The sequence below is a fragment of the Schistocerca gregaria genome, chromosome 5 (genome assembly GCF_023897955.1).
Source record: "Schistocerca gregaria isolate iqSchGreg1 chromosome 5, iqSchGreg1.2, whole genome shotgun sequence".
Classification (NCBI taxonomy): domain Eukaryota; kingdom Metazoa; phylum Arthropoda; class Insecta; order Orthoptera; family Acrididae; genus Schistocerca; species Schistocerca gregaria.
In genome coordinates this window covers 315,869,182-315,893,868 of record NC_064924.1, presented here as the reverse complement: position 1 = coordinate 315,893,868, position 24,687 = coordinate 315,869,182, and the positions used below count along the sequence as shown (strand labels likewise).

The 24,687-nt window shown below is 43.6% G+C and overlaps 1 protein-coding gene across 4 annotated transcripts in view; it reads right to left on the bottom strand.

Annotated features, from left to right (window-relative positions):
* LOC126272337 (pro-interleukin-16-like) overlaps nt 1–24,687 on the bottom strand; it is a 612,371-nt gene that overhangs the window by 175,270 nt on the left and 412,414 nt on the right. The window lies entirely within an intron of this gene.

The window sequence follows — 24,687 nt, the reverse complement described above, 5'->3', positions numbered from 1 at the left end:
CACCAGACCTCACGCCACCGCACTTTTTCCTGTGGGTATTCTTCAAGGTTCAAGGTCACCCATCCGGAAGCGAACGACAAAGAAACGAAAAGGAATTAATGGATCGCATTCAACACGCCGCCAATCACATCAGGGCAATGCAAGGAATCTTTGAAAGAGCTCGGCAAAATACCGTTCGACGTTACCGAGCTTGTGTCTCGTCACAGGGTCGTCAGTTCGAGCACCTCTTTAGTTAAACAATGTCCTAGATACAAAAAAGGCCCTTTTCAGAGCCGACACAATTTGTAAAAGACCTTCTGTAACCGAACTAACAGCTGTTGACGGGTTTGTTCCCGGTACATCTTATCATGAAACTACAATGTATGTGTCGGGACCGTGGCGTACATCTTATCATGAAACTACAATGTAAGTGTCGGGACCGTGGCGTACATCTTATCATGAAACTACAATGTAAGTGTCGGGACTGTGGCGTACATTTATCATGAAACTACAATGTATGTGTCGGGACCGTGGCGTACATCTTATCATGAAACTTTTGAAACTACAATGTAAGTGTCGGGACCGTGGCGTACATCTTATCATGAAACTACAATGTAAGTGTCGGGACCGTGGTGTACATCTTATCATGAAACTACAATGTAAGTGTCGGGACCGTGGCGTACATTTATCATGAAACTACAATGTATGTGTCGGGACCGTGGCGTACATCTTATCATGAAACTACAAAGTATGTGTCGGGACCGTGGCGTACATCTTATCATGAAACTACAATGTAAGTGTCGGGACCGTGGCGTACATCTTATCATGTAACTACAATGTATGTGTCGGGACCGTGGCGTACATCTTATCATGAAACTACAATGTAAGTGTCGGGACCGTGGCGTACATCTTATCATGAAACTACAATGTAAGTGTCGGGACCGTGGCGTACATCTTATCATGAAACTACAAAGTAAGTGTCGGGACCGTGGCGTACATCTTATCATGAAACTACAATGTAAGTGTCGGGTCCGTGGCGTACATCTTATCATGAAACTACAATGTAAGTGTCGGGACCGTGGCGTACATTTATCATGAAACTACAATGTATGTGTCGGGACGGTGGCGTACATTTATCATGAAACTACAATGTATGTGTCGGGACTGTGGCGTACATCTTATCATGAAACTACAATGTAAGTGTCGGGACCGTGGCGTACATCTTATCATGTAACTACAATGTATGTGTCGGGATCGTGGCGTACATCTTATCATGAAACTACAATGTAAGTGTCGGGACCGTGGCGTACATCTTATCATGAAACTACAATGTAAGTGTCGGGACCGTGGCGTACATCTTATCATGAAACTACAATGTAAGTGTCGGGACCGTGGCGTACATTTATCATGAAACTACAATGTATGTGTCGGGACCGTGGCGTACATCTTATCATGAAACTACAATGTAAGTGTCGGGACCGTGGCGTACATCTTATCATGAAACTACAATGTAAGTGTCGGGACCGTGGCGGTTTCGCCCCCAGGGCCACAGAGTGGAAGGCAGGCGCGCTAAGACCGAGTGTGCGGGCCGGCTTGGCGGCAAAGCATTCGCGGTTATGTTTTGTCCCGAGCATCCGACAGCAGGGCAATCCCGCAGGCAATCAGAGCGCGTGGCGTCAAGTTTCCGTAGTTTAAAAATTATGCGTTGTCGACCTACACAACATTAGTAATTTTGGTTCCTACTGACATCAGCTATCCAGGGTTAAAATTTCGTGACCCAGAGTGTGTGTTGTTGTGGACGCTTGCCGTGTCCCAGATCCAAATCATGTCTATACAAGATCTCTCTCTCTCTCTCTCTCTCTCTCTCTCTCTCTCTCTCTCTCTCTCTCTCTCTCTCTCTCTCTCGTAAGAGTCGTTACGTGCTTTTTCTCTTGTGTTTCAGAAGGTATCTGCAAATTCATTTTTACCTTGTGTATCTGGAGTAGTGTCGACGGAAAGCGTCGGTTTGTTTCCCCTTGGAACCAAAATGATTTTTAAAGTGGTTTTTTGTGTGTTCATTCAATAGAACGGTCCCAGACTAGAGTAGTGCATCATTCGTTTTATCGATACATTTTAACAGGGACAGTAAAACTCGAAAAATTACCAGCATTCCAGTTGCGACAACACCGCCCTGGACCGCATCACCAAGCATGTAGGACTGCTGAGTCGCTGCTGGAGCACTCGTTATTCTTCGTGTTTCACTGACTATGTTCATACATATCGATAAAACGAATATCGGACTAGACTAAGTTTGGAACGCTCTATCGATTGCGCACGTAATGTTCCGATTTAAAAATAATTTTGTTTGCAGTGGGAACAAACTGCCGTCTTCTGTTGACAATGTGCGTCGCATTAAAGACGTGACGGGCAGTAATTGTTTGGGTTGACTCCAGCTTCACAACGCACAAGCGGAATTGCAAATATCTGCCGGAACACAGGAGAAAACGCGCCTCTTGGGAGAGACAATCAGACACCCGGTATAAATTTTATTGCAGTCAACAATCACGAAATTCGTTGAGTGCGAAGAAAAGTCTGCTTTCCCACTACTATAATCTACAATTACAATAGATCGACACTAGCGATAGTATCTTGAACAATAACTAGTCCTAGCATTATCATTTTGATTTTTCTTGCGTTTTTATCTATTGCTGGTAGCATATTTTGTAATTAGGTTGTCCTTTGCCTTTCTTTCTACACCATACCCCAAACTGTTTTTGTTTTTTCTTCTTCCCCACTCTGTTTATTTTATCAATTAAATGATGGTACATTATCAATCAATCGTTGGTAATAACCGTTGGGTAATGTATTGTTGTGTTTCTGTGTTGAAGAATTAACTATTTTCGGAAGAAGGAAAGACGGTTAGTAACGTACTGTGGATGTTAATAACAACAAGAAGGCGGTTAGAAATGCATGTGGATCTTAATAATAACAAGAAAAATTTAATAACAACTACGAAAAAGAACGTGCAGTTATTTGTAGTCTGCAGGCCATATGTAAAAACCGCAGCAAACAATGAAATAGTGACGGCAGAACGCTTGGCGGCTGGTCCCGGAGAAGGTTCGAGTCCTAAGTCCCATAAGATTTCACACACATTTGAACATGAGACGCTTGAGACATCTGCGAATGGCTGAATCTCGTCCCCCTCGAGAAGAAAAAAGCAGCGGAGAAGTAAGATTGTCACTCAGGTCGGGAGACGGGGGTTCAGATAACATGGGTGAGGTGCTGTCAGATCACCGGAACAAATAGTTCAGGATGCTTGGATGTCACCGGGAAGAAGAGGCTGAAGGTCTGTGCAAACATCTGGGAATCGTATCTCCGAGTTAAATACTGCGGCTTTGCTGCCTCACTGGGCCGGACAGTCCCAAGCGAGCTACTTCATTTTCCCCCGACAAGCCAAGAAAAGTTAAGTTCTACAAATGGATTACATTTTCATTTCTTTGTTAATTTTATTTACTTACCAATCACTTACATGATGCCGGAAATTTAGCCTGGACAATCAACAGGATTTGAACGAAAGCTCCGGGAAGAGGCATAAGTGAAAGTGCGGATAATAATTTGTCCTTCATCTACATCTACACAAGTGCTCCGCACGCCACCGTACGATGCGTGGCGGAGGGTACCCTGAACCACTCCTTGCCATTTCCTTTCCTGCTACACTCGCAAATAGAGCGAGGATAAAACAACTGTCCGTATGAGCCTATGTTGGCGACAGTCGAATCATTCGGCAGCCAGCTTCAAATGCCGGTTTTCTGAATTTTCTCAACTGTGTTTCTCGAAAAGAACGACGCCTTCTCTCCAGGGGTTCCATCCGAGTTCCCGGAGCATGTCCGTAACACTTAAAGTGTTGTCAGATCTTACCGGTAATGAACCTAGCAGCCCGCCTCTGAATTGCTTCTGCGTCTTCTTTTAACCCGAGCTGGTACGAATCCCAAACACTCGAGCAGAATAGGTCGCACCAACGTCTTATATGCAGTCTCCTTTAAGACGAATCACTCTTTCCTAAAATTCTCCGAAAACAAAAAAAACCAAAGTCGACCATTCCCTTGAATGCGAACACTGAATGACAACATTTGTTCAGGATCAGCAGATGTACCTGCATGTCTACTTCGTGTACAGTTTGTGCCGGACAATTCCTTGTGGACCACCCTACCCATATAGCATACTCCCAGGGAGATACCTTGCGAGACATAGATAAATTAGATCCGGATCGGGACTGCGCGGCGGATTAACGTACGTTAGCTGCGATGCGTCACACTGGCCAACCAGAACGTGTGGTATAAGCGACTGTTGGGCCGGTCCCCAATCCCTGTCTCATAAAATACCATACTCGAACAGTTAAAATACGATAACACAGAACAAAGTTTACTCGATTCACAGATAGATGGCACACATGCCTTAGGTTAACTAGCTGCTGTGGCGACAGGAAGGGCGTACGACAAAACGTGGAAATAAAGCAATTTTAAAAAATACCAAAACATGAAAAATGTGTAAGACGTATTAAAATCCAGGACGGAGAGAGAGAGAGATTGTGCACCAATATCATTTGCTCCCATCCTACTCTGTTGCTGGTGGCCAAAATGAAAGATCGTCAGTATACTTACGTGGAAGCCCATAATTTTACCAACATGATCACCAAGTGAAAAATAGCTAACAGAAATTACTGTCTTTTTTTGAGCTGTCTCAGAACGTATGTTCCGGAAATTTTAAAAGTTACGTCTTCTCCTGATGTACAACGTACGATATTCCACAGTCGCATAAAATCATGATTTATTCCCACTATTAAACTGCGGAGGAAGGACACATTTTAAAAATTTCGTTTGCAAGTGGGTGCTGAGCTGCGCGAAACTTTCACGAAGTTCGTATCTAGGTCGTAGCTTGCGACTTGGCACTTTTTTCTTTAAGTAAGCTGTGGCGGAAACGTTTACCGCGATAAGAGCCCGATCCAGGTGTAGGTGTAGTGGATGGTGGCTTAAGCTTTCTCTAGCAGGCGATACCAGTCGCCGGAAACGTGAGGCTGTGACGATAACGGTCTCTTCCCAGAAAGTGATAGCTCCGCACTGCGTCCTTTGTGGACCAAGCGACCGCGCCTACCTGCCGTGACTACGTCACATCTACGAACGAACTATAGATACAGTTGTCGTTACGACAGAATGCAACAGTAGTTAGACCGGATGACAAATCCATTTTCTGAACAGTAAGAACTTTGAACACAAACCTACATGCTTTCCGGAAGTACTGAGAACGACGATCTTCAGGCTCGTCTACACAATCCGTTTAACAAGACGGTTCACTTGATCAATGGAACTGACAACTTACCTTAACCGTGTGGTGCATGAATTTCACTGCAGTGGACAATTTTTAATGGTCAATTCTCTGGCATTGTCAATGAGTCATGAGGCTGCAAATGCATGCAGGGCACAACACCTGTAGGGAGTGCCCACTACAGTGTACTGTGTGCATTTGCAGCCTCAGGACTGATTGAAAATGCCAAAAAAGCGACCATTAACAGCTGTCCACTATGGTGGACGCTATGTGTCACAGGGTTCACGGAAACAAACTTGAAGCACTGATGCAACTGGCAATTATAAGGGGTGATCAAAATGTTTTAGGGGACTGATGAACTCAGATGTCAAGTCCCATAGTGCTCAGAGCCATTTTTATGAACCGCTTCTTCCTTCGTGTCATTTTAAATTTTCTCTTCAGTTCTCATGATCTTAAAGAATAGCCAAGTTTAAGCGAAATAATAATTACTAATATAAATCTGTAACGGATAATTTCGACGTATTTACAGGAACTACACTTCTTCAGAGCCAAATGGGTGGTGGCAGAGGTCCACCAGGTTAAACGCATTTGTGTAAATGTATGTACGTCAAGCCTTTAGTTCTTACCAGTTATTACCTTATAACGTCTTCGAACAATTCCAACAATGTCTGGAATTCAGGCATCGAATAGGTGTGAGACCAGTCCTCGAAATAATGAGCTCTAGAATTAAATTGTAATCCTGATGGACACACTAACTATAATTTCTGTCAGGCAGGCCGGGAAAGTGTAGCAAATCTGTTCCATAGGTTAAAGAGTAAGGGATAGCAATTTAGTAATACATAGAAGCATTTGGTTTTTACTTCTTTGCCGGCCACGGTTGTCTAGCGGTTCTAAGCGCTGCAGTCCAGAACCGCGGGACTGCTACGGTTGCACGTTCGAATCCTGCCTCGGGCATGGGTGTGTGTGATGTGCTTACGTTAGTTAGGTTTAAGTAGTTTTAAGTTCTAGGGGACTGATGACCTAAGATGTTAAGTCCCATAATGCTCAGAGCCATTTGAACCATTTTTGAACTCTTCTACTGAACAAGTGCCCGCAGATCGAAAGGTAGACATTTTACAACTGACTTTTTTCCCTTGTTTTAGTCCATACTATCACCTCTGAAAGTTGCCTACCCTACAATCAAAGTGCTTATCGTGCAATCTTAGCAACCGGTACGTGTAATTCAGAAATTGGAGATAGGTGGAAAGATGCGTTTTGCGCCATCATGTTCACGCACACCTAAAAAATTACTAGCTATTTAACACAGTCCAGCGTGCGTTCCACCTGCTACACGCCTGATATCTAAGGCGTATTCCATTTCCTCCCATGTCCGGCATCGCATGTCCTCATTAACGTGCGCAATTACTCCTCTGAGGCGAGCTCGCTGTTCCGCCCCGCGCTAGTGTTTGGTGGACAGCATCCTTCGCAAAGCCACAAAGAAAAACAAAACCTTTCGGATTATGTCCGGAGATCTTAGGGGGCTAGAAATAGGTCCCCCTCGCCAATCCAGCGACCTGGAAATGTGTTGCCCAAAGCGATCGAGACATAGTGAGGAAGGGCACCATCTTGTTGCAGAATGCAGTTCTTCTATCTGTGCAAATGCAAATCGTTCCAACATAACCAGATAAACTGTAGCGGTTACTGACGACCCTGAAAAGAAAAACGGCCGCACGAAAGGACGCTGAAGCAGACCACACCACACGTTGGACTGTCGCGTACGGTTTTAATGCTTAAGCGGAGGTTCTCAGAGTCCTAGATCATGCATGAGAATGGCTCTGAGCACCATGGGACTTAACATCTATGGTCATCAGTCCCCAAGAACTTAGAACTACTTAAACCTAACTAACCTAAGGACATCACACAACACCTAGCCATCACGAGGCAGAGAAAATCCCTGATCCCGCCGGGATTCGAACCCGGAAACCCGAGCGAGGGAAGCGAGAACGCTACCGCACGACCACTAGTTGCGGGCTGCATGAGAACATTGTACCATAAAAATATTGTGAAGATCATTTTGTTTGCACTACAATGGCATGGTAGCGCGAACCTCTCAACGCAGGAAATCTGCCTGTTCGATGGTGCGTTTACCATCTGAGTTACTGAGCATACTGAATTCGCCCTCTGTACCTGCAGGTACATGTAAAATAGAAGTTTAAAGACTGCTAATGGATTGTAGTCCACAGCTATTCATTTGGCGCTGTATTATTTTTCTACGGCAGTCGCCGCCAGTATCGTTTCTTCCCAGAGTGCTGTTTCCGGAAGACATGCAGAACTTCTGTGAAGCTTGGAAGGTAGGAGAAGAGGTACTGACAGAAGTACAGCTGCATGATCGGATCGTGAGTTGTGCCTGGATAGCTCAGTCGGTAAGCACATTGGCCGTGAAAGGGTTCGAATCTGGGTCTCAGATTTAATCTGTCACGAAACTGAAAAACCGCACACACTTTTTATCTTCGCATCGGAATTGGGATAGTTGGAGGAACAGGTAGCTATTTGAGATACTTCGTATAAGTTCCTAATCACATGATACGTTAATTAAGAAATCAGTCTTTTATTCAAATTTCACATTACCTGCCTTAAACTAAATTAAAAATCCAGCTAGTGCTATTACTGGTGTTATGTCATTGGATTTCTTCGACTTGAGAACTGCTCCATTCAGCCAGTTATAGAGAACGCAATATCTGAGTAGCAGTGCAAATTAATATTTTCACCTGCACAAAGCCTTTCTGGAGGCGAAGAAAACGATAAATGATAGAATAAATTCTCAGGGCCGACAGCAGATCGAATCCAGAACCTACAATTTTTTGACAGCTTTCAACTCATCACACATAAATAATGTTACGGAAGTTAAAATGACAGCATAAATTCTTAGGGCCGATAGCAGATCGAATCCAGAACCTACAAGTTTTTGAGACCTTTCAACTCAGCCACACATAAATTACATAAAAGTATTGGCTGTCTAAATACGGTTTAAAAAATTTAGTGTTATTCGAAAGCCGCATACCTGTGTTACGCTTTTTGCTGGATTACACTGCACATAGCGGGAGTGAATTCTACTTTGCATCCACTTAAACTGAATTGAAAAAGTAATGCAATCTGTTTTGATTCGTTGAATGTTGCATATTAAGTTCCATTATAGCCCAATAAATTACACTAATGAATGTCCTTGTTAATACGACTGCCGGCATAATTATTTTAACAGTCGTATTAATTACGGTAATTAATCGTCCGGGAATATGTAAGCGGACACGAGAAATATTCCAACTCCTGAAAATTGTATTTCTCGTTTAGCCCTGATACTGATTTACGAGCGTAATAAGAGATCCTTGCGCAGTGCGTCTGAAAATGTTTCAATGTATCGAGCGTCCCACTTTAATACGTTGTGTCCGGTTAGTTATTTCCGATACCCAAAGTTTCTTCTGTTAATTTGTCGGAATGCGCTAGCATAAAAGAATACATCACACATGACTCGCTTTACATTACTAAAATGTATTACTTTAGGACTTGTACACCAAATAAGTTATATGGAGATTTTTTTAACAACAAATCTATGAAATCATAACAACACTGAAGCAGCGAAACCATGCATAGTTTTGTTTTCGTTCATTTGAACACATTATAAGGTATATACAAGACATTACGATGTCATAAGAACACTCGTGGGAAAGATAAAAGAAAGCAAGTTTATAATACATAAAAAAAGGAAGCGTGAGGTAGAGGTTCCATTCCGTGTCTGAAGAAATACGAGTAAAATGCTACATGAAGAAGGATTTACACGCAGCCCTCTCCAAAAATGTGTGTAGCGGTAACATCACTGCGGCCCCTTCCTCGGTGATATGGCAGCGAGCAATAGTTTGAAAAATTCAGCTAATTTCGCAACTATTACTAATATCTTACGGAGCGAGTAAGTGCAGTGCTAAAACAGCGGATTCTTATTCGGGAGGTCCGCGGTTTAACTCGCCTGCAGATTTAGGATTCCCCTTTACTAACTTTGTCGCATATGGGACGCCGGACCCTCTCAAACGTAGTACATTCACTATATAAGGAAACCAATCATTCTAATGGAACCAAGAACCGTGCTTAGACATTTTTACTTACACGCAGAACGTTCTTCCATGTCTACTTTCTACGAATTTTTGTTAGAACCATAAAGATGTACACACAAACTTGGATGGTTTCAAACAGGGGAAATATAAAGTTTCAACACTATCTGCAGTTTCGCTCTTACAATTTTTACCGTCTATAAATAGAGACTCATGTGAAAAATGGTTCAAATGGCTCTAAGTACTGTGGGACTCAACTTCTGAGGTCATCAGTCCCCTAGAACTTAGAACTACGAGGGTCGGTCAAAAAGTAATGCCTCCCATTTTTTTCTACTTAAAAAAATTAAGTTAAGTGAAAAATTTGAATTTGGCGCCATTCCTCAAACCTTCTTCTGCAATCCACTGCAGTAGTAACTTTCTGTGTCAACAGGTGGCAGCACAGCAGAAGTTTGTAAGATGGCCGACATCGATGTTCGTTTGAGACAGCGTTGTGTGATTGAATTCTTGAATGCAGAAGGTGAAACGCCCATACGCATTCATGAAAGACTGAAGAAGGTGTATGGTGTTGTGACAGTGGCTTGATTGGGCCATTCTTCTTTTACGGCACAGTTACCGGTGAGGTGTACATTCAGAAGCTTCAGAAATCCATTTTACCTGCCATCCGAGACTTGTAAGGAGACGGAAGAGTTTACTTTCAACAAGATGGCGCCCCAGCCCACTACCAAAATCGTGTTAGACCTAGCTCCTTTGGACCTTTCCCTGTGAGAACTCTAAAAAGACGTCGTTTATCGACAAAAACCACGCACATTAGATGAACTTCGAGAATCCATGTGCAAATATCCAACTGAACACCCTAAAGTCAGTAGTTCGTGCTGCAGTTCGGCGGCATCGTATGTGTGTGGATGTTAATGGTGACCATTTCGAACACCTACAGTGATAGCTTTAAATATATACTAAGATGGCATCTGTTCTTTCGGCCATGTCCGAAAGAACAGATACCATCGGTGAGCATGCAGCTCGTTAGAATGAAATTACAATGAAATGAACACCCTTAGCTGCTTACAGGCGTTGACATACGTCGACGGGGCCAGATGAAAATGTGTGCCCCGACCGGGACTCGAACACGGGATCTCCTGCTTAAATGTCAGACGCTCTATCCATCTGAGGCACCGAGGACACAGAGGATAGCGCGACTGCAGGGATGTATCTCTGGCACGCCTCCCGCGAAACCCACATTCTCAACGTATTGTCCCGCACTACATTCGTAGTGCCCCCGCCCATTACACTCATTACTCGCGGCGCGTTGCCGATTCCCGTATGAATTCGGGCGCTGTTTGTGCATTCGCACAGAAGAAGAAGATGGTCAAGTGGCCGGTGAGCCTTAACTATATATATATATATATATATATATATATATATATATATATATATATATGTCCGAAAGAACAGATACCATCGGTGAGCATGCAGCTCGTTAGAATGAAATAACAATAAAATGAAAACCCTTAGCTGCTTACAGGCGCTATCCTCTGTGTCCTCGGTGGCCTTGATGGATAGAGCGTCTGCCATGTAAGCAGCAGATACAGGGTTCGATTCCCGGTCGGGGCACACATTTTCATCTGTCCCCGTTGACGTATGTCAACGCCTGTAAGCAGCTAAGGGTGTTCATTTCATTGTGATAGCTTTAAGTTGGACCTTACAATTTTACTAAAAATGAGACAACTCCGTCAATAGTTTGCAAGTTATGTACTTTTAAACAGTGGATACATTTTTTTGCATCCCTCTGTATGCGCCATTGTGACAGCGGGCATGCCGAAGCAAAGTTTAAACGTCCTTCGCCGTATTGGTACGACGGATAAAGCCGTACTTGTTGCGTAGCTCGCGTGCAACGAGAGGCGGTGAGCGGCTTCTCTCTGGCCTGATCACAGCACGAGCGGTAGCAGCTGCCGGGAACGCCCACAAAGCTTTAATACAGCACACTCCCATTACACGAGAGTCAGCTGAACACGGCGAAGGCGGAGCGAGGCACCGCGTTCACAGTCGCGACTTGCCGACTCGCCTACACAGCACTGGCATTACATGTACACTTTGGGCACCTAGCCGTGAAAATGCCACCAGATGAAAAAGAAATTTTTGCCCGACCCTTTGTCGTTCAGCGGATGACATACCGGTAACAAACCCGAAGGGCCAATTTGCAGTACTTTAATGTTTCTGGGACATTTTTCCATATAGACTGACTTACAATTGAAGGAAGAAGCGAAGGAGGAATAAATGTTCTCAAAAATTATAAATGTTTTTGTCTTAATGCCCAACACGAAACTCCCGCAGTTTTAGGAATTTTTTAGGATTTCGAGGGGGAAAGGTTACATTTATTTAAAAATTTAGTAATTATTTTTAAAATTAACGTATCATTTTCATGAAGGATAATTACTGTATATTATTGGGTAATGTTCGATGACAGATAAAAAGCTTTCGCAAAAAAACCGTCTGATGGTCTATATACAAACTAAAAAAACTCTGCTCGAACAGGCTATGAGGGTCAACAGTACCGACCGACCGCCGTGTCACCCTCAGCCCCAGAGGCGGCACTGTGTACGGATATGGAGGAGCATCTAGTCTGCATGCCGCTCTCCAGCCCGTTGTAAGGTTTCGTAACAAGTGTCGCTACTTCCCAGTCAGGTAGCTCCAGGGATTGCCACACAACGGCTGAGTGCTCCCCACTTGCCAACAGCGCTGGTAGGACCGGATGGTCACCCATCCAAATGCTAGGCCAGCTCTACGGCGCGTCGGTATCCTGACGGGAACAGGTATTACCACTGCGGCAAAACCGTTGACTGCATACAAATTACACGAGAAGAAAATGTTATTTATATCTGTTACTGCTACTCCATTACATCCACAGTAAATATTATTTCTGACGTACATACGGTTAAGATCTTTGGGCAAAGATCCATGACTGAATTCCAAACGCATTTAGAAGATTATTGAACTTTCATTTGCCTTAATTGTGTGAAACAAGGGCTTCGAGCGAATGCATATTTGTCCACTATATTTCCCTTTCCCGCCTAGCAATACCTGATACTCATTTAGTAATTGTCATCTATGGGCCACACCACATTCGTGAGCAGCCCACTGTTAAAATGCCAATACCTACAGCAAACAAAAACGATGGCAGGATTTCCAGGCTTTACACAGCATATTACCACACTGTGACGTCATCAGTGTCTACCACGCGATCATAGGCAGTATTTCCAATATGGCCTGACGTGAATGTTACGTTTCGACAGCGCGTTGTCACTGTTTTCCTTATTAAAGAGGGAAAATGTGAAGCTAGAATTCACTTCAGCGTGAGTATGGAGATGTCTGTATGGACGCCAGCAACCTCAGGAGATGGCTTAAACATATCATAGATGGAAACGCGAGTATCCATCATAAACCTCGCAGCGATCGCCCTCGAACTGCCTCATCAACGGAACTCAACAAGGAAAGATTCTGATTGATGGACAAACCATAAAATAAATGCTGCCCACTGTACAGAGACTCTTTCGAAGCTCCGTCGTTCATTTCGCCACAAACACCAGGGGAAGACGGTCATCTTGCAACAGGATAATACGGGTTCTCACACAGCTCGTGTCACTTTGTAGCAGTGGGAAACTCTTCCACGTCCCCTCTACAGTACTAGTTGGCACTCTCCGATTATCATCTTTTCGGATTCCATTCAGAAACAGATGCGAGGACACCGCTACGAGACAATGAACGATGTTGGTCAAGCAATGCGTCACTGTCTTCGGGAAGATGAAACGGAGTCCTGTAGTAAGGTTACTTTCAAACTGGCAGAACGATGCGAAAATGTGTGCAAAGAACTGGTACTATGTTGAAAACTGACAGAAAGTATGTATATCAAAATGTACTTCGTTTGTAACAAAAAAAAAATACTTTCAGTATGACCCTTTTATATAATGTACTTTTCAAGTTTGATGGTGCTAGCTTAAAATTTTTATTTGTGCTACTTTGAGCTACGGTCTTCGCTAAGTCATATCTCATTATACGCGGGGGTGCTGGAATAATGCCTCCGACTTAGATGACGGCCTTCTTTAACTTTTGGCAACGGATAAAAATCGGATGAGGCAAAATCGGGAGTGTACGGAGGATGATCGATGATAGTAAACCCAATGCGTATGATTGTTGCAGAGGTTGTCTGTGGTGGCACTGACACGCTGAAGGAGAGCGTGTGCTCGCTCCATGTGTCGACGAACTCTACGAATTCGTGCTTTCGATTACAGCAAGCTGTTTCTCGCGCACTGACATAGTTACGTTATATACAACGATGTTACACGCTACAACTCTGAGCCCTCTTGCGGCACAGACCTGCAGATACGTAGACGTGAAGAATGATGACAGTTTGCAAACTAGAAATTCGGAGGCATCACTTTTCAGCATGCCTTCGTACTCCATGTTAGTGTGTCCCTTGACCCACATAACTGTCACCTTCTTCCCAAGGATTTAATTGTCCTTCGTGACTTACCAGTGTGACTTTAATAGTGTATTAGTTTTCTTGTAAAAGTTGGGTCTGCGTTTGTTGGAGCAAATTTGTTTAACCCATTAAAGTAAAAGTTTTAACTGTTTTGTGTAAACCCTAACCTGGACCGCCGGGTGGGACTTGAACTGCTATCTTCCCGAATACGAGTCCACTGTCTTCGGTCGGTTTTCACTTCTGGTAAGACATGACTGACTTTGTACGATATGTCAGACGGCTTGTTGATGTGTAGATACTCTTAGAACTGAAAAGATTTGTTGGTTCCCAAGTCTGAAGAAAGTGTAAGCACAAGAGCATGCCCCCCGCCGCGCAACATAAACATGGCAGTAAAGCGCCATGGTGTTCAAAATAACCTTCAGCTTGATGACGGCTTAGCTTATACCTACTTCAAACTGAAAAAAGTAGTAGTAGGAATAAATGTGCTAGTTGCATTGATGTAAGAGTGATATCTGAGAATGGCACTGCTCTTCCACCAGAAAAAATAAATAAATATAATAAATGTTAATTATGGATTAAGCACAAATGTGCGCACTTGCATTGCAGTTCACGGCATGATCTACGATTTTTATTGTTATTAATTTCATGGCGTATTCCACTGTGCTTGTTTCAATCCAATGTCAATACCTTAGACAGTATATGGTATACTTTCCTTCCGAGCAACGTGCCATACTCGTCTAGATATTAGTATTGTATTCTGGAATACAGGAGTTAAAGCCCCATTTTGCACATCCGATGTTCACAGTATTATTGAACCCACCTAGGTCTTATACCAGTCTTCTCGACACGAGTCCAGTGTTTTAAAGAAACTTTTAGTATGGCAGTGCATCGACCCTGATTGAGTGTCGAAGACAAACTCGCTGTCCAATAGATGTGATGCAGTACTCTTAACGGCGCGGAAACAGCTCATGTGATGCGACCGCTATTCCGCTCGCCCAGCACGACAATCAGCGGAAGGACCCTGCTTGTCTGCAGATTTCTCTGGCAGAGTGTTTCGGGCTTGTGTGTTTACTGCTCACGATGACTTTCGTTATTGAAATGACTTTCGCGTTGCGAAGGTGTCAAATTCACGAACATCCTCGCAAGCGAACGAAGTGCTACGTGTCGCCACAGATGGGCTGCACAGAGCACTTTACCAGACTTCATATCAGAGCGCGATACCAAAGGAATCACGTGGAGCTTTAATCAAAGACGCTGCATCACAATTTTATCCCAGTTCTTCCTGAGAATAAGACAAGAATTTTATTAAGTACCATTCTCCTCGCCGGCCGCGGTGGTCTCGCGGTTCTAGGCGCGCAGACTGGAACCGCGCGACTGCTACGGTCGCAGGTTCAAATCCTGCCTCGGGCATGGATGTCTTTGATGTCCTTAGGTTAGTTAGGTTTAAGTAGTTCTAAGTTCTAGGGGACTAATGACCACAGAAGTTGAGTCCCATAGTGCTCAGAGCCATTTGAACCATTTTGAACCATCCTCCTCAGTACAATAATCATATTGCCAAGAGACTGGAGAGCAAGTGGGACTGATGTCATTTCAGACGCCTCAAAAATTAAATTTCCGAAGGGCGAAGGAAGGCACTTCCGAGTGTTTTCCGCCCTGAAGGAGACTGTGCACCAGGGGAGTATCCATAAACAGGAAGGAGTTCGCTGTTGATCCGGCGATGTTTGGGTCGTCGCTCAGGTACTCCCAATTCCTCTCGGTGTCGCCCTCTCTTGTGACTACTTTTAAGCATTCCTCTCCAAACAACGACCCCATTGTGTGGCCGCCGAGTAAAGCAGCGACGCTCCCCTGACGCAGCAGGCCGCCAAAGGGCAACAAACAAAGGCGCGGGAGACTTGGCAAAGGGAAATGGATTCGTCTCGGGCGAGAGGGTGTGTCGAGCGGGGGACAGCGCCCGCCTGGGGCCGCTGTGGGCGTGGCGGGGCGACGGCTCTGACGTATGGCTCGCGAAACAGCCGACGGCCGCTAACTTGGGGTCCACCACAGACCACCCGCAAGAGCACGTGTGCGCCCGCTTGCCGCCAAGAACCTCCGGTCGCCGCTCCAGTGGCAGAATGGCCTTCGTCACTGACAATGGGGCAGCTACCTTAAAGCCATCCCCACACGGGACGTGTTTCGGAACATGAGACACGCCGAACTTGGTTTCACCAACTGCATTTACTGTAAATATCTTCGCGTCTTTATGGGCAATAAGTTAATATGATTGAAGCTTGGTTCAAATGGCTCTGAGCACTATGCGACTTAACTTCTGAGGTCATCAGTCGCCTAGAACTTAGAACTAATCAAACATAACTAACCTAAGGACATCACACACATCCATGCCCGAGGCAGGATTCCAACCTGCGACTGTAGCGTCTGTGCCGCACGGCACGATTGAAGCAGCAGAAATGTTCGCCAGTTTACCGGAGTAGTGGTGCTATAAATTTGTAGAACAAGGTTTCACGCTTTCAGTAATTACCATTTAAGTTAACTAAAGATGCCTGTTATGCTTTCGTATGAGCTATATATGAACAGTGTTGCATGGAATTGTCCCTGAACAGGGAGCCCTCCTACACATATAAGTTCTGTTTATGACACAGAAAAGGATCTTGGCTGTCGTTAGCCACGTTCCTCTTCACGATGTGAAAATGTGATGCGTCTTATTACGCCTACAATGAAATTCCATGATGTAACATCGGCCTGCTACTCGTTAACGTCTCGGTTAGCACGACGTAAGATGCTGCGAGTAATGCGGGCACGTATATTTGTTCAATTTCTTGATAATTAACATGTCGCATACAGCGACGAAGCGAAGTGTGTGCCTGGAAAAACCGCGATATCTTTCTGATGTCACTTTGGCATCTCCATAACGATGATTGTACTACAAAAACGTAATTAACATTTTCCAGCCCAAATTACGTACACTTAAAAAATCGATTTCTTTGAATGTAAAATACTCCCAATAACACAGAATATTAATTTCATTACTTAAAAAAAACTGGATGGGATATCAACAAGGGTCCACATGTTTCGTCTCGATGTAAACTTACGGGGAAAAAATCACACTAAACCAGTATTAAATTGACTAAATGACACTGCATTCTTTGTCATGTTTAGGTACATCAAGATTACTGCTTTTCCATTTTAACTATCACTGCTTTTCTGTTTTCCATGTTTTCTATGTCATTCCAAGCCTATACATTAATGCAACATCATCTAAATAAGCAAAATATTTATCAGGGCTACCTAAGGAATTCGGATAATGAAAGACACAGATGGCTCAAACATATACTGGTGTGGGTTCTTACTTTATCAGTAAGAAGAGTTTTTGTCATTTGAAAATTCCAAAAACAACTCCTCATCAGACACACCAACAATCGTCAAATATTCTTTGTCTGGAAATCTGGAAGTAAGGTTAACTAATTCACAAATAACATTCCCCACTGTAATCTAATTTTACATACATATACTTTCCCTGGTGCGCCCATGTGAAACCCGCTTTTAAGTAACCCACTACCACAGAAGATAATAGGCAAACTATTGTGAAACGTAAGAAATTTTATCTAAATATATGTCAACATCAAATTTTATTAAAATTATAATAAACGATAAGTGACTTTCAAATCATTATATTTCTCATGCGTGGCAGCTACAACACTTCTTCCACTGTTTATACTTGATAAGACTAATGAGCACTCGCGAGGTTCAATCCGTGCTACCACATACTGATGTAACAAACACGCTAGAACGTAACGATGCCAGGTGAACCACTGAACATTCTTGGACAACTTGTCAAAAAAAAAAAAGGGGGGGGGGGGGACTAAGACACCTGTAACATCGCAATTTCAATTATTAAGGACTACATTAAAGGTAACGTAATGTTCTTTCGCCTTTATGCGTTTACATAAATACATTCGATGCAGGAACCACAATAGCAGACACAAATATCAATGAATTATCATTTTACGCGTAATCACATCAAACCAAAGGTTCCAGCACGATGCATAATGCTATTAACACCCCCCCCCCCACCAAATCCATACTTAGAAATTCAGAAGAAAACAGTAGCTCCCCAAATACAGACCTACAGGAAAAGCCCACTGGCAATCACCTTCGACTGTTGGTGGGCTGCCAACGAACTGAGAGTAAACACAGCCGCGTAATGATCTCTATTACTTCAGTTGTGAAAATAAGTATGTAAGAGTTGCGTTCGCTCAGGTATGAGAGGTGTTTCTCTTTATTTTATTCTTAATAAACATTCAGACCTCTTCACATTTTTGTCATTTTTACATTTATTCAGACTCGTGTAGCCTTTCAAGGACCTAGGAAATCTCAAGAGGTGTAGATCGAAACTTGGGACGGCCATCACTTTGCAAAATTTCATTCGTGTTTCTTTCCTTGTTTTCCTAGATAATGTTCATTAGACTGTTCCACCTGTGATCTGATACTTGCTCAGCTTGTGATTTATATAGAGTTCGGTGTTATGAGTTACGTCAGAGCCAAGTTACTGGAGGTGAGACACCTGCGCAACACGCAATACGTCTGCAATTCACGGTTACTTTTGTTCGGACTGGATTCTCCCCTGTGAAAGCTGTAGGATTTAATTCCCGAGATTGCTCGGAGCTTCGACTTTCTGTTGTATCATATAATACATATTAAAAAGTGTGAATCCACAAGCTACAGCTCTGACGAACTCACTGTATAAATTTCTGATATATATGGTGCAAGCTTTCTAAGATACCCACAAGCTAGAGAGGTTATCCTCGTTTAATCACAAAGGACCATAGGAGGGATCTTTTGAATCTATCAAAAGGCATTTTGGTAACAAATGAATAAATTCTTTCCTTCTTTCCAGTTAGTATGTAGCAGAAATGCTTGGCCCGAACATTTTGTCCAAGATTCTCGTAACGATTAATTATTTTTAATACGAGCTGGTTCCTGACAACAATGAACATATGCTGCGGAAGGATTTACATTTTCTATCAGTGACTGACTAGGAGTCAGTGACAGAATACGTCTTTGCTTTTCTCCAGCAAACATCACGTGTAGCCTTTCAAGGACCTATGAAATCTCAAGAGGTGTAGAACGAAACTTGGGACACCCATCACTTTGCAAAGTATAAGTAGCTTTAAATATGCTGACTTTACAGCACTAGAAACAGCTCCAGCGTAATGTCATGCGTTACATAAAGAGAGAGGAGCAACAACTCAGGGAAAAGAGGCCAAGGGCGTGACTTTCACCTAAGATCGTTTACATCGGCGCCAAGTCATTTGCAGCAATAAACGGCTGTTTTCTTTTACCTCCTTGTCACCTTAATCCGTCGATACCGTTACCATGTAAGGTTGGTAAAAAATTAAACGTCTTGGTGTGCTAGTTCCTGGTAAAGAAAGAAAGAAAGACCTCGACAGTTTCGAAGCAAGGAGTAACAGCATTACGTACGGAAATAATGCCTCAGTCAACAGCGTTTCATACGCCAGGCCTGTCCACACAAGATCCCTGCAGTTACAGAAGGCCTTGTCAACTTACAGTGATATCAACGAAAAACCATAGCAATAAGTAAAAATGTCCTTGTGTTCTTTAGAGCAGGACAAAGGAAGAAGGATGATTCTCCGCATCATAGCCGATCGCAAGCTATTTCTCACAGTACTAAGAAGATGTCAAAGGAAATACTGTCGACATCCATAGCAAAATTAACCTTCAGAAATGATTTACTTGCGTGAAAAGGGAGAGCTGTAGCCTTGCAGTCTACACCAAGACTATATACCGGGGATATACTCGGGTATAAATTATCCGTGAGGCCACTTTCATCTGCATAATTCTGGTAACTTTTAAGTTGCTGCTTTGTACTTTAGCACAGTATGAGCTAGCACAGAAACGAACTTCTGCACTGGTGTGAATACAGTCTTTCTTTCCTGTACGCTTGCAGTAGTCAAGCTTGTAGTCGAGATGCGCACCTCTTAAAATTGACAGTGATTGTCCCAGTTTCCAAAAGTCACAGATCTTGAGCAGCACACAAGAGTATGCGATGCAAACTAGAGAAACATGGACATTTGAACGTGATCGTCTGTCACTGCTAAACTAGCGTGTTATGATGACTGCTACTGTTTTGTGTCTAGACAAACAACGAGCACCTTAGTAATCTAAATTTTTTTTGTATCTCGGTATGCAACAATTTACATGAGAATCAAATCCCGTTATAGCATAATTACCCAACAAAAATGTAATATCCAGACTGTTTCCATTATTTCTTTTATTTGGACTTCGATAGTCCATACAAACAGGACCTCATGGTTTAATCTCTTGATGATTATAATATTTTCACCACCGGCCGGAACCGCGCTGCTGCTACGGTCCCAGGTTCGAATCCTGCCATGGATGTGTGTGATGTCCTTAGGTTAGTTAGGTTCAAATAGTTCTAAGTCTAGGGGACTGATGACCTCAGATCTTAAGTTCCATAGTACTTAGAGCCATTTGAACAACATTTGAATATTTTCGCCAAACACGACGTGCTCATATAGCTTAACGCGCAGCAGGCTAGCTAGCAAGACACTGACATGAGCCACACCAGGACGGATTACGCACCTTGGATCAATGACAGTGGGACGGTTTTTGGTGGTTTTCCACGCTCCTTTAGGTAAATACTGAGCAGATCCCCAATCTAGGACACAGAAAATAGCAAAGACGACTTCTCTACCTTAGCTTACATCTACATCTACATGACTACTCTGCAATTCACATTTAAGTGCTTGGCAGAGGGTTCATCGAACCACAATCATACTATCTCTCTACTATTCCACTCCCGAACAGCGAGCGGGAAAAACGAACACCTAAACCTTTCTGTTCGAGCTCTGATTTCTCTTATTTTATTTTGATGATCATTCCTACCTATGTAGGTTGGGCTCAACAAAATATTTTCGCATTCGAAAGAGAAAGTTGGTGACTGAAATTTCATAAAAAGGTCTCGCCGCGACGAAAAACGTCTATGCTGTAATGACTTCCATCCCAACTCGTGTATCATATCTGCCACACTCTCTCCCCTATAACGCGATAATACAAAACGAGCTGCCCTTTTTTGCACCCTTTCGATGTCCTCCGTCAATCCCACCTGGTAAGGATCCCACACCGCGCAGCAATATTCTAACAGAGGACGAACGAGTGTAGTGTAAGCTGTCTCTTTAGTGGACTTGTTGCATCTTCTAAGTGTCCTGCCAATGAAACGCAACCTTTGGCTCGCCTTCCCGACAATATTATCTATGTGGTCCTTCCAACTGAAGTTGTTCGTAATTTTAACACCCAGGTACTTAGTTGAATTGACAGCCTTGAGAACTGTACTATTTATCGAGTAATCGAATTCCAACGGATTTCTTTTGGAACTCATGTGGATCATCTCACACTTTTCGTTATTTAGCGTCAACTGCCCCCTGACACACCATACAGCAATCTTTTCTAAATCGCTTTGCAGCTGATAATGGTCTTCGTATGACCTTACTAGACGGTAAATTACAGCATCATCTGCGAACAGTCTAAGAGAATTGCTCAGATTGTCACCCAGGTCATTTATATAGATCAGGAACAGTAGAGGTCCCAGGACGCTTCCCTGGGGAACACCTGATATCACTTCAGTTTTACTCGATGATTTGCCGTCTATTACTACGAACTGCGACCTTCCTGACAGGAAATCACGAATCCAGTCGCACAACTGAGACGATACCCCATAGCTCCGCAGCTTGATTAGAAGTCGCTTGTGAGGAACGGTGTCAAAAGCTTTCCGGAAATCTAGAAAAACGGCCACAAAGGTAAACAAAAATAAAAACGCCACATCACAGAAACTACGGACCTCGTACTGCAGTATACAGTATAGAAAAAAATAAACTTTTCCATTATGCCCATTACGCATCCTGTGACATGGTTAGCTAATACTGTTGATGTTCTCATTGTTTCACATACAGTATCTACAATACCGCTGACGAACCGCGGATGACAAACAAAGAGTCCTGATATGAAGCGAAATGGCAGCTCAGACTGTCACCCCTGCATGTCGGTCCGTGTAGAGGGACATGTGGTATCCCACCGCTATCTGAGGCGTCTCCATACACATCTTCGGCCTGGAGCCTCAGTGACTGGAGTTGAACGTCTTCAGTAACAAGTTCCACTTCGAAATGAGCCCCGATGTTTGTCAGCACTCGTACATGAAGTCAATCGATTTCCGTCCCATTCCTTCAGGCGGGTAGTTTTTTTTCTCTTACAGCGTATTTTCGAGAACCGTCATCGGTTCCCCTCCCCCATTCCCGCCCCCAACACACACCGAGAATGTGCTGTAGAATAATTCGCACTTGTTAAAACATTTGTACATGCGCTGTAAAATAATAGAACAAAAAAACACTTGGTCACTTCGTAAACTTGAATAGAAAGCAGTGATACAACCATGTCCAAGAGTGGGATAGAGGACCTAGGAATAAGCCGCAGCAACAAGACAAAACCACAGCATAATAATGATGACGTTGATTACGATGCGGAGTGTAGAACGGCTCGGAAACGGTCTCCACTTGTTAGCATTAGAGCCACGTAATCCCAGCAGCAGGCTGGAGACTACCCCGACACGTGCGGCGAGGCGCCACGGGCGGTGGCCGCTGTTGATTGCAGCAGCGGAAGGGGGCGTGGCTGATGGTTCTCCACGGTTCGGCGCTGGAGATGTCTGACGTCATAGCCGACCGCGACAAACTAACACGTGTCGTTCCTGCTGCACCCTAGCCTCATTCGTCTGATTCTCTTTCAGTTTCTCATGAATGTGGCCTTTGACCCTGTGCGATAATCTAATGAAAGCCAACGTGGAGTTCACGTCAGAGAGTAATACTCTTTATCATTGTTTGCCATTCCCTACCTTACCTTACATGACGCATAAGGGGGTTGGGTTGTTTGGGGGAAGAGACCAAACTGCGAGGTCATCGATCTCATGGGGTTAGGGAAGGACGGGGAAGGAAGTCGGCCGTGCCCTTTCAAAGGAACCATCCCGGCATTTGCAAGGAGCGATTTAGGGAAATCACGGAAAACCTAAATCAGGATGGCCGGACGCGGGATTGAACCCTTGTCCTCCCGAATGCGAGTCCAGTGTGGACGCATAAGGAACGAGGAAAACTATGTTTATCCGTTTGCATCCTGTAATGAATACAAGTATCTGCACATGGTTCAAATGGCTCTGAGCACTATGCGACTTAACATCTGTGGTCATCAGTCACCTAGAACTTAGAACTAATTAAACCTAACTAACGTAAGGACATCACCCACACATCCATACCCGAGGCAGGATTCGAACCTGCGACCGTAGCAGTCGCGCGGTTCCGGACTGAGCGCCTAGAACCGCGAGACCACCGCGGCCTGCTATCTGCACATGACCTGGTCTCACTTTCTGTCATTCTCACAGTACATCTGTGCTACGGAAGTCACCTTACCATGGCGACAGTCCGCTATCTTTTCTCCCTTACAGTTCCATTTACGAATGGTGTGTGGGGAGAGTGATTGTTGGTAAACTCGGTATGAGTTCTCGCTGATTATCTAGTCAGTGGGATTAAAATTCAAGGTGAACAGGTGTCAATTGTAAGATTCGCTGATGACCGTAATCATCAGCGAAACTGAAGAAGAATTGCAGGAGCCGTTTAATGGAACGAATAATCTGAGTACAGAATACGGATTGAGAATAAATCGAAGAAAAACGAAAGTTTTTTACTTAGGAGAAGGAGAAATTCTTAGCCAAGATCGCTATAAAAAAGAACTTTATTGTAGGTAACTGGTTTCGGTAAAACTAAGTTACCATCTTCTGATCTTCTTAAAGGTTATCACAAACGTCTTGTGCCAGATACACACGAATCTTTCACTGAATTTCCAGGTACGTGGAACATGAAATAAGCGATGCGTTGTCAAATCAAAATTAAAATTACTATATACATCACAATTCGCGAAAACAATGTTCCATAACATAACATGTCAGGCCTACCAGGGGGCAACAATACTATGACCAGCCTTTTGGCGAATTGTGATGAATATAGAAATTTTAACACTGACGCGCGAACGTATCGCTCACTTCATGTTTTATGTGCCCGGGAATTCAATGGGAATATTTTGTGTGCACCTGACACAAGGTGTTTGTACAGCGAGAAACTTAACGTTATAATTGATGATTGCAAAACAGATGAAGTTAAGGAATTCTGCTACGTAGGCACCGGAATACCCATGACCGTCGGAGCGAGGACATAAAAGGCGGACTAGCACTGAAAAAGGACATTCCTAGCCAACGGAAGTCGACTAATATCAAAACGTAGGACTTAATTTGATGGAGAAATTTCTGAGAATGTACGTTTGCCGTACAGCATCCCGATAGTGAGACATAGGCTGTGGGGCAACCGGAACAGAAGAGAATACAAGCATCTGAGACGTGGTGCTGCAGATGAATTTGAAAACCAGGGAGACTGACAGGTAAGGAATGAAAAGGCTCTCCGCAGAATAGGCGAAGAAAGGAATACTTGGAAAACACTGACTATAATAAGAGACAGGCTGATAGGACATCTGTTAAGTCGTCAGGTAGTAACTTCCGTGATGTTAGAGGGAGCTGTCGAGGATAAAATCTGTAGACGTACACAGAGATTGGAATACATCCAGCAAGAAACTGAAGACGAAGGTTGCAAGTCCTACCCTGAAATAAAAAGGTAGTCACAGGAGAGGAATTTGTGGCAGGCCGCTTTAAACCATGCAGAAAACTAATGAAAAAAATAATAATCTAGTCAGGTGATTTCGCGAGGCTTTGGAGAGAGGAAGTAATATGTT